This window comes from Oryx dammah, unplaced genomic scaffold (assembly GCF_014754425.2).
Source record: "Oryx dammah isolate SB20612 unplaced genomic scaffold, SCBI_Odam_1.1 HiC_scaffold_24, whole genome shotgun sequence".
NCBI lineage: Eukaryota > Metazoa > Chordata > Mammalia > Artiodactyla > Bovidae > Oryx > Oryx dammah.
In genome coordinates, this window is record NW_024070208.1 from 40565119 (window position 1) to 40579251 (window position 14133).

The window sequence follows — 14133 nt, forward strand, 5'->3', positions numbered from 1 at the left end:
TGGACTGAATTCCAAGAATGTTTGTATAGCAAATAACCTTGGAAGATAGAAATGGTGTCCTCCTTCACAGTTGGAAACAGGTTTGTTTACAGACCAGCTTAAGAGATAATGTCTCCTTCCTGGAAAAGTGAAGACAGATTTGCAGTCATTTCTTTTTTTTTAAGTTGTGGTTTTCTAAGCTCAGCACTCTCAGCCATGACACTAATCCATTGTGTGCAACATCCACCTGAACCCAGCTTTGCTTCAATTTAGAAACTGGGGGCTGAGGAGACTGATCCACTGTCTTTTGTGTGGTTTGGAACAAAGAAATTATATCCTTTGTCTCTCACCCAGGAGACCCATGTCTTCTGCCAGCATCTATGAAAGTGTGGTAGCATAATAACATGTTAATTTGTAAAGAGGATAATAACTCAAATATTCCACAGTTATTGAAATATAAAATTATGCTCCTTTTGCTATCATTTCTTGGTAAGTCCATGCTTCCATGTCTCTCATTTCCACTCATCATTATGAAACCTCCTGTTGGTTCCTCCCATAATAGAATGGCTGAGGAATTCTAGTGAAACTAGAGAAAAATATATGCTAAGTGTGAGCATTTCTCAGTTATCCTACACCAGTTGTCCTTCAAATTTACTATTGTCATAAATCTTTAATAACAAAGAGTTGAATTTTCTGAGATGGCTAGTACGGTGAAGAGAAAAACAACATTGTGAAAAATTCTGGCAATTTAGAATTAACTTATATTTTAAAAAATGACTAGTATGTACCTATTATTTGTAAAAAGGAGGCTGAATGTAGTATAAAAGTTTATAATGGATGAAGTTAAATGGCAAAATATATTATCTTAGTTATGGGATATGTGAGATCTGTAGTTCAGACATATGTGTACCCTAAAAAAGAGATAGTTTCCAAGGAAATCTACTAATTTTGTTTGGTCGAAGACACATAAAAGTTCCTAACTATTGTAAGTAATTCAGTGATATATAATGTGCAACAAGAGACTTCACTCTGGTTATGAGTTATATTTTCATATTTAGTCTCTAAATAACTGGATCCTTGCTCAGAATGTCATAAAAGGGATTTGCTATTAGAAGGCATATTATAAGACATATTTTTTCCAAATCTGACTCAACGATCTTATAACTTTTAGAAATTATAAAAATAGTATTTTTAATTATATATTTTCTGTTGCATGTTAGCAATCTAATTGTGAAGTCGCTCAGTCATGTCCAACTCACTATGACCCATAGACTATACAGTCCTTGAAATTCTCTAGGCCAGAATACTGGAGTGGGCAGCCTTTCCCTTCTCCAGGGACATTTTATATATCATTAGATTAATTTTCACATTTTATCCTTTACATGTGTTGAAAATAAGGCAATTTTATATATATATGGGATTATTTCAGGGATTATATATAGGCAGCTTTACATAAATTCTAGGAACTTGTGTGTTCAGAAAATACTATTCCTAAAAATAAACCCTACAACTCATAAATGCATATAACATTTACTCAATCTTTGAGGCTTTCCATTGTGAAAAAATAAGCTGATACTTCCTCTTCAAGAAACAGCATACTTCAGAGCATTATAGATTTATTTTCATGAAATGTTTAATTTAATTTAAACAAATCATGCAGCTCATTATCCAAAAAACAGGCAACAAACTAAGTGAAAAATTGCCAGAAGACTATATGAAAAGAGATTCAGTTCAGTTCAATTGCTCAGTCATGTCCAACTCTGAGACCCCATGGACTGCAGCATGCCACGCTTCCCTGTCCATCACCAACTCCTGGAGCTTGCTCAAATTCATGCCCATCAAGTCGGTGATGCCATCCAACCATTCATCCTCTGTCGTCCTCTTCTCCTCCTGTCTTCAGTCTTACTCAGCATCAGGGTCTTTTCCATTGAGTCAGTTCTTCACATCAGGTGGGTATTGGAGTTTCAGCTTAGCATCACTAATTATTAGAGAAATGCAAATAAAAAATACAATGTGATATCACCTCACATCCGTCAGATGTCCATCATCAAAATGTCTACAAGTAATAAATGTGGGAGAGGATGTGGAGAAATGGGAATTCTGCAAAACTGTTGGTGGAGATGTAAATTGGAACAGCCACCATGAAGAACAGAATGGAGAGTCCTTTAGAAAGTAAAAATAGAGTTACCATATGATCCCACAATCCCACTACTGGACATATATTCAGAGCAAACTGTGGTTCAAAAAGGTACATGCACCTCAATGTTCACTGCAGTGTTGTTTAAAATAGCCAAGACATGGGTAAAAAGTAAATACCCATCAATAGACAAATGGATAAAGAAAATGTGGTACATATATACAGTGGAATATTATTTAACCATAAAACCAAACAAAATAATGACAGTTTCAGCAACATACACAGACCTAGAGATTGTCATAGTGAGTGAAGTATGGCAGACAGAGAGAGACAAATATCATATGATATTGTTAATATATGAAATCTTATAAAATGGTATCAGTTCAGTTCAGTTCAGTCGCTCAGTCGTGTCCGACTCTCTGCGACCCCATGAATCGCAGCACGCCAGGCCTCCCTGTCCATCACCATCTCTCAAAGTTCACTCAGACTCATGTCCATCAAGTCCATGATGCCATCCAGCCATCTCATCCTCGGTCGTCCCCTTCTCCTGCCCCCAATCCCTCCCAGCATCAGAGTCTTTTCCAATGAGTCAACACTTCTCATGAGGTGGCCAAAGTACTGGAGCTTCAGCTTTAGCATCATTCCTTCCAAAGATATCCCAGGGTTGATCTCCTTCAGAATGGACTGGTTGGATCTCCTTGCAGTCCAAGGGACTCTCAAGAGTCTTCTCCAACACCACATCAATTCTTCAGCAATCAGCCTTCTTCACAGTCCAGCTCTCACATCCATACATGACCACAGGAAAAACCATAGCCTTGACTAGATGGACCTTAGTTGGCAAACTAATGTCTCTGCTTTTTAATATGCCATCTAGGTTGGTCATAACTTTTCTTCCAAGGAGTAAGCATCTTTTAATTTCATGGCTGCAGTCACCATCTGCAATGATTTTGGAGCCCCCCAAAATAAAGTCTGACACTGTTTCCACTGTTTTCCCATCTATTTCCCATGAAGTGATGGGACTGGATGCCATGATCTTCGTTTTCTGAATGTTGAGCTTTAAGCCAACTTTTTCATTCTCCTCTTTCTCTTTCATCAAGAGGCTTTTTAGCTCCTCTTCACTTTCTGTCATAAGGGTTGTGTCATCTGCATATCTGAGGTTATTGATATTTCTCCTGGCAATCTTGATTCCAGCTTGTGTTTTTTCCAGTCCAGCGTTTCTCATGATGTACTCTGCATAGAAGTTAAATAAGCAGGGTGTTAACTTATTTACAAAATCAAAGTACAGTCACAAATGTAGAAAACAAACTTGTGCTTACTGGTGGTAAACGGAGAGGAATAAATTGATAGATTGGGATTAACATATACAGGGTGTTATATGTAAGGACCTAGTATATGGTACCCGGAGAAGGCAATGGCAACCCATTCCAGTACTCTTGCCTGGAAAATCCCATGGACGGAGGAGCCTGGTAGGCTGCAGTCCATGGGGTCGCTGATAGTTGGGCACGACTGAGCGACTTCACTTTCACTTTTCACTTTTATGCATTGGAGAAGGAAACGGCAACCCACTCCAGTGTTCTTGCTTGGAGAATCCCAGGGGCGGGGGAGTCTGGTGGGCTGCCGTCTATGGGGTCGCACAGAGTCGGACACGACTGAAGCGACTAGCAACCGCAGCAGCAGCAGTATATAGTACAGGAAATTCTGCTCACTGCTCTGTGGTGACCTATATGAGAAAAGAATCAGAAAATAATGGATATATGTATATGTATAACTGGATCACTTTTCTGTACACTTAGAGCTAACACAACATTGCTAATCAATTATACTCCAGTATACAATAACTTAAAAAAAATAAAGCCTATGAAGGGGTAATAAAGATGTGGCACATATATACAATTGAATATCACTCAGCCTTAGAAAAATGATAAAGTGATGCCATTTGCAGCAACATGGGTGAACCTATGTTCTCTAATAACTTAGAGATTATAATAGTAGGGGAAGTAAACCAGGCAAAGACAAATATCATATAATATTGCTTATATGTAGAATCTAAAAAAAAGAAAAAAAGATGCAAATGAACTTATCCACAAAGCAGAAATAGACCCACAGACATAGGAAACAAACTTATGGTTACCAAATGGTAAAGAAAGGGAGAAATAAATTATGAGTTTGGGATTAACAGATACATACTACTGTATATAAAATAGATAATCAACAAGTATATAGCACAGTTAAATATATAACTGCATCACTTTGCTGAAGTGATTCACATTTGAAACTAACACAACATTGTGAATCAACTATACTTCAATAAAAATACAGTAACAGAAATTTAAAGTTAAAAAATATATAACTTCTAACTTAAAATGTCAAGGCTAATAAATGTACTACATTGTAAAATTCAAGGAAAGTAAGTACTGGTTTGAAATTGTATCTCTGTGTTAGTAGGAGAAGGCAATGGCAACCCACTTGTACTCCAGTACTCTTGCCTGGCAAATCCCATGGATGGAGGAGCCTGGTAGGCTGAAGTCCATGGAGTCGCACAGAGTTGGACACGACTGAAGTGACTTAGCAGCAGCAGCAGCAGCTCTGTCTTAGTAACAGAAAACCAGGGCAATTACTTGTGGGAAAATGTTAACAAATGCATAATCCAAAGTATGAAAGCTAAGGGGTTTTCCTATGAATAAAACTAATGAAATATTTGATTTGTAAGTCTAGCTCAGTACATGGCAAAAAGGAAAAAAGAAAAAAAAAAAACACTCTGGCCTAAATTAGTAGGTTAAATTTCTTTAGCCTATCATTTCATGTGGATGCTTGTTATAATGTTGGTCTCAGTGGAAAACTTTTCTGTTTTATTGTAGAAAGAGGGCTAGATAGAGATAATGATACAGAAAGTCAGAGAAACAAAAAGACAGAGAAAAAGAGAGAAATGGGGAAAATGGAAGCTGAAAAGTAGTGGCTTTTAGCAATGATGATAAACATGCTTTTTAGACAAAATAAGATGCATGCAAATATCTCTGTATCCTGGAAGCATTCAGTTCAGAGTGACCTGTGGCAATAAATTATCAGCAAGAAGCTTCAAATCGTAGTCTTATAATTTCATTAAGATCTACAAGATGCAATCTTGAAAACTGCATGGTGCAAGGACATATTGATGCCCTTGTTTTTTCAGACAGCTGAGTTTGATGTACATGATTCTGACTACTTCTCTGTCCCTCTGTAGCCATATATGGCTATTGTAAATAATTAAGTAGAAATTTGTTACTGTGTTGTCAAATGTATTTCTGATGTTGCTCTTCCTAGCTTCCATTAAGAAATCCCTTGATTAAATTTTAAAGTCTTAAACAATTTGAGAGTCTGAGAGCACTGGATACAAGCTACAATTTGAATGCTTTGCAGGGGAAAGTCATATTCTCTTTGGGAGTAGGGAAAAAAAAAAAGTTAGGTAGTTAGTATATAGCCCCATGATTCTTTTTCAAGACAAAATATTACAGGTTTGATTACCTACTCTGTAGCTGGTTCTTATACGTCATTTATTTTCCCAATTTCTTTTTCATAGACATTTCAAATATATTGCTTAAAATATTTGAAGCTATTTTTATGTAAGCAAAATATGCTTGTAACTAGAAATTTAAGCTTTTAATCACTCCAATTGTATAATATGATAAAAGAAAATACTGAACAAATGCTTATTTACAAAAATAAACTTAAAACATAATTCCTCTATATAATTTGTTTATAATATTCTCAAATAATTTTTAGAAAGAGAAACAAAGAGGAAAAAGAGGTCAATAAAGAAATATGATTTTCCTAATTATGCTTTGAAAAATGTGAGTAGCCTTAATATATAACCATATTCTTCTTAAAATGCATGAATTCCAAGCAGATTGGTATGAAAACATTGCAATTGTTGTGGGGGGTACATAATTGTTGTATATTGTTGGAAAAAATCTTTAATTCAAAAACAAAATATGGCATTAATTTTCTGTTATAATCAACAAGAAGCAGAACACTGTGTTTACTGTGGAGTGATATTCAACCATAACATAAAATGAAATGTTTTCTGCAGATTTTTACCTTCTTTTATGTGGGTGAATGTTACATGGGCTTATTTCTCCTCTCAGTACATCATTTCCCCACTTGCTTCAATAAAATGGCTGGAAATAAAATATATTTATAGTGCTTAGACCTACTCTCCTCAGGAACTTTATTTTTGTGGTGATACATTCCCTAAATAACTCATCTTCTATTTGGCCACTGTAATCATTATATTTACACCATTCATGTGTCGCTTTCATTTTGGGATGAAAGAATTAGAAGTCACATGATTATTTACTTAGGAATTCTCTCTGGATTTGAATTAATGTTTTACCTATTATGAACCCTGAATCTAAAAGGAAAGTGCTAAAAGTTAAAATTGTTCTACTTTGGTTATACTTCCCTTCTCCCCATCCCTACCACCAACCTTGGCCTCTAAAGGGTTCATGTTCCATAACTGTTACATTTCACCTCCTTGACTTTGAAATTTGACTGTGCAAACCAAGTTTAATTGTAGGAGTTGTTGGTCTAGAAAGAAACTGGCATAGCCCTTGCCTCTTCTGGTCTCTTCTTCAGAGGAGAAACCTCCCCAGACTGGGTCTGGCCTTGCCTCTTGTTTGGGTCTATCCTATGGAATTGTTCTTTTTTAATGTTATGGAGTGTTCTGAAAGAAAGGGGTGGATAGCCTAATGCTTGTAAATGGAATATCTCACCACATGACATTCAATAAGTAAATCATTACAACCCATTTTCCCATCAAAAAATAAAATTGGTAACTTGTGCTTTTCAGGTGTGGCTTTGAGGACTGAGATTATATATATATCATATATATATTCATATATATGTAATATATATCAATATATGTAAGTTAGTAGGATTCTGATATACAGTAGGCTATCAATAAATAGTCAATGTCTTTTGTTACCTTCTTAAAATCCTAGTTCCAGACTCTTGGGTAGAAAGTACAGTTTTAATTTGGTTATTGAGTCAATTTATCAAGTTAAAGGTTTGGACAGCAGATGGGGTCAATGCAATGCTTTAAAACATTAAAACCACTGGTCTGAAGAAGAAGTTTGAAAAATATTGATGTGTAGGTCCCTCCTCCATAGACTGACATAATTGAGTTGGGTCATGGCCTTGGTATTGGAAATTTAAAAGCTCCCTGGAGGAGTCTAATGCACAGCCAAGGTTGAGAACCACTGGTGTAGAAGCGAAATGTCTCTGGTATATTTTTAGTTTATGAAGAGCTCCATGAAATACAAAATCCTTCAGTGATTTTCAAACTAAGATGTGTCTTCTGCCTGGGTATATTTGGAAATGCTTGCAGGAGGCTTTGCTTTTCAGAGTGACTGGTGGTGTCACTGGCTTTTATATAGGGAACCAAGGATGTAAACAATCTCCCAGCAAGGGAGAGTCATTGCCCCTCATTCATAACCAAAAGACATTGAGACTGCAAAGTCATGTTTCTACCATTATTTTCCCCTTCTATATTTCCTTCCTTCCTCCCTTCCTTTCTTTCTTCCCTACTTCTTGTTTTCCCTATGTTTTCTTTTCTTTTAAAGTAATGTTCTATTTTTCTTTCCTTTATTTTGTTTTAATTTTTAAGTATCCAGTATATTACTAAAGAAAATCAGATAAGAGCTTAAATTGCCTATGGCCTCAGGAGCTGAATTAAGATATTTTAGAAAAAACTGGACAGGGAAGGATTGCACACAACAGACAGACATTTTATTCATCTCTCCTGAACTATCTTTTAACAGTGTTGAGTCAGTAGGTATCTGCTCTATTTATTCCTGCCCATCCTTACCCTGAGATAATAAAAAAAATACACTAATGCAATTTGTACTCTTTTCCCATTGATTATACAATGTTCCAGGCTGCCTTATAAAGTACTGAAGCAGCAGCAATAATTAGTACTTATTGAACACCCATTGGGTGCATGCCTTGCACAACATTGTAGACCACTGTGTGAATCTTTAATAATTCTACTTCTACAGTCTTCGGTGGAAAATAGTCAAATAGTACTTTTTTAATAGGTAGAAATCTATCTTTTCAGACTTGTGGTCAAAATCTAACAATAATTTACAATTTTTCTCTTCTGATTGGATTTATAAAGATTTTTTATCTCTCTTTTTATCACTTGGCTCTAAAAAATTCTTAGGTAACTGTAAGTACTAGATGAAAACAGCTGCAATTTCTTCTGGCATAATTATTTAATTAGGATGAAAAAACACCAATGTTAATATATGACATGGGTTTGACTGTGGCATTGTTCAATGTTTATCTGAACCTCCTTTGTGCAGAGTCCAAACACAAAGGATATATAGAGCTCACGTTATAGAAAACCCTTGTTTTACACACAGGGAGAGGGGACTCATTCAGATACACTGAAAGTTAAATAAACAAAAGAATCACATTATTACTCTATTTCCTACAAGTGAATATTTGGTTTGCCTTATTCTTTTTAACCCTTACTCTTCTAAAATCAATTATTAAAATGTAAAAATTTGGTTTGTGAGAAATGGATATTGAGTTAATAAAGTAAATGACATGAATATTGCACATTAAAATTTTCATAATTATATGTCTCATATCTAATATCCCTGAATGTGAATAATAACAACCCTTATTTTCCTAGCAAAGAAATCAGCATATGAAGGAGATAAATAAAATTTGCCAATGATGTATATTAATCTGAGTATTCAAGTATATAAATGAAGAAAGGAATAAATAACTGCATCAACTAGGACTTGTACATGAGAATTTTTTAAATTGTATAAATTATAAAATGATCCAATGTTTGTCCTTTGATCTTTTTTAAATAGTTAGCTTTATAATATATTTTTGTAAGTGAAAAAAAAACACAAATTTCCCAGAACATTATTATCAAATAAGTCTTTTTTCATCTTGTCCATTCACTTTTTATGAAGGACATTGAGTTGGTTTCTGTTTTTGCAATGAAATATCACACTTAGTACCCTAGCACATAAAGGTTCTGTTGATTTTATAATCTGTGTAAGGGTTTTACTGTACTGTATAGCAGAAACTAATGCAACATTGTAAACCAATTATACTTCAATAATAATTTTATTTTACTTTATTTATTTTTTAATTAATTAATTAATTAATTTTTTATTTTACTTTACAATTCTGTATTGGTTTTGCCATACATTGACATGAATCCACCACAGGTGTACATGCGTTCCCAAACATGAACCCCCCTCCCACCCTCCTCCCCACAACATTTCTCTGGGTCATCCCGTGTACCAGCCCCAAGCATGCCGTATCCTGCATCGGGCATAGACTGGCGATTCGATTCTTACATGATATTATACATGTTTCAATGCCATTCTCCCAAATGATGATTTGGGAGAATAATTACTTAATTATTCTCCCAAAAATAAATAATAATAAAAATAAATAATTAATTTTTAAAAGTAAAAAAAAAAGTTAATTTAAATGCTATCTTAGATAAAATATTAAGGTCTTCTGGTAGGAGAGTGATTTTTACCAATGCTATTCTGTGAAAAGATAGTGATTAATTTTTTTTAAAATACAAGCTACAAGGCATTGTAGCATACTTGAGAATTTATTTTCAAGATACATAACTAATCAACTTATTTTTTAATTCTACGGGCTTTAATAACTGTATAAGTATTTAAACCTGCCCACCATGTGTGCTATCTTTTCTGTCACAAACTACATTTTCCAATCACTATACACATTTATTCTGGTTCAATAATATCTCTTATCCATGATGTGAATACATAAAAGTCTCATTTTAGCATTTTTGGGACATAAGGGAAAAAAGGGAATACCTAACTGGTATGTGTGAAGATATTAATAGTTAAGTAATTATGTGTTGTCCTCTATTGTTTATATTGTTAGCTACTTGACAAGAATGTCTTATTTCTAATTGTTGAAATGGATCCATTAACATTGTTCAATTGAAAGAAAGAAATAATATGAAATTATAGGAAAATATAGTATACTACTCCAGCTAATCCTTATAATGTTGAAAATAAGATTAATCATGAGTTTACTGATTTCATATTAATATGGCTTCAGTATATATGGGGAAGTAGTTATCATATTAAGATCTTGGAAAATATTTACATTTTTATTAACCACAACCAGCTGTTGGCTTAAATTACCATAGTATCTGTGGCTGCTATATTACCTGCAAGTACATGACTTGCTATGAATGGGTTTTAACGCCTATACATTTTTAGAAGCTTTGTATATCTGAGAAGGCTGCCAAGACATAAACTTAATGAGTATGCAGCATATCTTGATATAAATAAGTATTGCTATATTTTTACCTAGTAAGTACTACTAATCCCCACACAAACGAACAAAATCTTAACTCTTTTTCTGGGGGTTCATCAGTAATATGTATTTATTGAAAACAATACACTCAATGGTATTCAAAAAATTGATATTTATAAAAATTAAATATTTTACAAGCGATCTAAAAAATTCACAAGCATTCAAGAAATGCACTCTATTTTTGACATATAGAAATAATGAATATATAGTAAACCACAAAAAGAATAAGTGAATATGAAATAAATTATATAGATGTTTTCTTATGGTTGCCAATGGGGTCATCTCTGAGCTATGTTCTTCGGGGGCCTCAGGTAGAAGTTGCACAGTACCTCCACCAGAAGAAAACAGAAATACTGACCATGAGCCACATCTTCGGGAGTGCTTATGATCAAAAGCTTGAAAGTAATATTTACATTTGTATCCCCAATACCTTGAGTTTTTTTTATTGAACATCATCCTTTAATTATATTTTATTATCATTTAATTATGTCCAATAATCAAATTTTTCATTGGAAAAATGCTTTCAAATTGTGATGCTAGAGAAGACTCTTAAGAGTCCCTTGGACTGCAAGGAGATCAAACCAGTCAATGCTAAAGGAAATCAACTCTGAATATTGACTAGAATATTCAGATGCTGAAGCTGAAGCTCCAATACTTTGGTCATCTGATGCAAGGATCTGACTCATTGGAAAAAATCCTGATGCTGAGAAAGATAGGGAAGTTTTCATCAATTTCCCCTCAATTATCCATCTTTAAGACTTATTTCCCCATATTAGCCAGCAGAGAGGTAGTCTGATAAATTTGATAGGTAAAAATGGTGTTTCATTCTTGATCTAACTTGAATTTATTTGGTTATTAGTAATTTGGAACATTATACTATGCTCTAAATTTTAGTTTCCTATTAGTTATGAATTTTTTCTTTAAACGTTTTGCCTATTTTTTTTACTAGATAATATTCCTGTATTCAATTATAGTGAATTCTCGTACAGTAGACTTTTAATTATGTTACACATTTGATGATTGTCTTTAATGTATATGTTCTTTTGAGGTTCATGATCCTTTTATGTAGTTACATTTATATTTTCCCTATGAAATTATATATACTTTTATGTTTAGAAAATATATTTCTAGGTAGAGATCATATGAATATTCAATGTCATTCGTCACATGTTTCTTGATGAATCTTATACACAGCCTTCTTGAAATCTCATTCTTGTCCTCTGTGGGACTGTCACCTTTGAGTTTGTCTTGATTCTCTAGCCCTTTTCTAAGATGTTTCAGGTTTTTTCCTTCTCATCCTGCTTCTCAATATTCTGCTGCTATTCCTTAAGGTTCTGTCTTTCACTTATCCTTATTATTTGATCAGAACCAGAAGAATGATGTTGTTTACAAGAATACATTTATTTATTACTTATTTAAAAACTTTCTCAGATACATATTTTCTGTCTAGATATCTATCCTATGTTTCAAAAGTGTATATTTTATTTCTTGGTGTGCAACTAATTTTGAGGTTCCTAATCAGATTTATCATAGCCATACTCTCCATGCCTTCCCCTCCCTGATCAAGATGCCAACACTTCTTTATTTCTTTTTAAAAATATGTCGGTACAAATTCCTTTATAAGCAATATTTTTATTGTCTTCTAAGCCTCATTTCTTGCAGTAGGTTGAAGGTATTTATACTTCCTTAAACACAGTAGGCTATTTCTTCTGGTTGCAGTCATCTTTCTACCTGGAATTAATTTATTCTCATGACCCTCTCCAAGCTCACTCTAACTTGAATGAAGTGTCCCTCATTTGTCCTCTTATCAGAACTTCACAATATTTTTTCTTTCTTTCTTAGCATTCAACAAGTGTTAATAAATTCTCTTTTATCTATATCTTGAATACCATGTCTCAAAAGAATTTGCCCTCTTGTAAATGGGGCTGCTGATTTGGATGACATACTTTCTATAGTCATCCTATACTTATATCAAAGTATAAGAATCTTGGAGTATGCATACAGCAGGTAGGGCAATCTGAGTCCAGAAGATAGAACTACTCACAGACACTACAGGCAAGCTCTAGGCTTGTTGGAAGGTGGGGAACAGCCTCCTGGATGGCTCACCTCAACAATGTATGCTAGTAAGATTACACAAAACTTGTCTGTAAAGTAAAAAAAAAAAAAAAGCCTCATATATTCAACCATGGTATAGGTACTGTTAGAGACAATGAAAAGTATTTGTTGAATTAAATGAAATTGAAAATATACAGAGACATATTAATACAATTATCATACTTTCTCTCGTAAAGCTACAGATCCAGGATTAAATAAAATAGATAATAGGCTTACTAAGGTTCAACCATTAGTAAATGTGCGTTAGAGATGCTCAGATATCTGTTGCTTGGAATACATTGTGGCTTTTGGCTGTACAGGATAGAAAATTACTTTACAATTATGTTGGATATTTGTGATAGCAGGTAGGGAGTGGGAAAAATTAGATATCAGAATATGAATAAAGAGCAAAAGACAGTGTGAGTTAGCATAGGAAGTTATAGTGAGAGAAAAGAACCTGAATTTTTCAGCCAATCAGTATATGAAATCTTGAAAATTTCAAGTGATAATAGTTTACTTATAACTCTTTGGCCAAATAAGAGAGTATTATCAAAACAAAAGAGCATAATAAATGTTCTTTAAACCCAATTTGTTAATATTTATATACTTATTTATCCATAAAATTTAATTATCTGAACTAAGATTCAAACATGTTTCTTTTGTAACAAAATTTCAATTGTAATAAGTATTTTTTTTTCCTTCCTTCCAGTTCCTGTATTTTCAGTAACTGCTTTCATAGATGTGTTGCTGGCAACACCTTGGAAATGCCAGAATGGATTTTATGCAGTACATTTTAACCTCTAAATAATAATAATAAAGCATAGAATAAACATTAAGGAAGCTATATCTGTGATATTGATGTTACTTGCATCTCCTTCTTTAATGAAGAATTTTAAATCCTGTGCAAAAAATAATAATAATAATTTTACTTTTGAACAGACAGGGATATTTGCTAGAAAAGTTAGGAAGATCTGGGATCAAAGACTACCTTTGGCCTAGAAAGAGTGGTATATAAAGGTATAGAACTTTCTTAAAATTGAAAGATATAATATGTTGACAGATGTTGGGTTTGACTAGAGAAAGGATACGGTGAAAATCACATTCCATTCTTTATTCTTCCCAGAGAATGAATAGGCAAAGTCACCAGCTAAGTGAGAAAACCATGGATAATATTAAAAACAGGAGGAATTCTGGAAATAGAGACAGAGTTGCTGTACTGATACCTAAAAGGAATCCCTAAACAACAAAAGAAAATAATTGGTATGAAAAAATAAGAAACCAGTCACGGATTGATAGCAGAGATTATAGTGGCCCTTTAATCAGTGGAGTCTTTTATGATTTTGTCCAACAGTGATTTCAAATCCAGAAACAAATTTGGGGGAATTAGATTAATGAATTACTACTACATGTCAAGAAGAGTTATGGGACAATTTTAGAGTTATTCTTTTCCATTGGGATTTGCATTATGGAAATCTATGGAAGTCTATGTAAAGCAGAATATATATCATTTCCTAGATTTTTATTTCTTGAGGTAGTCTTGTATCACTGTAAACTTCCCT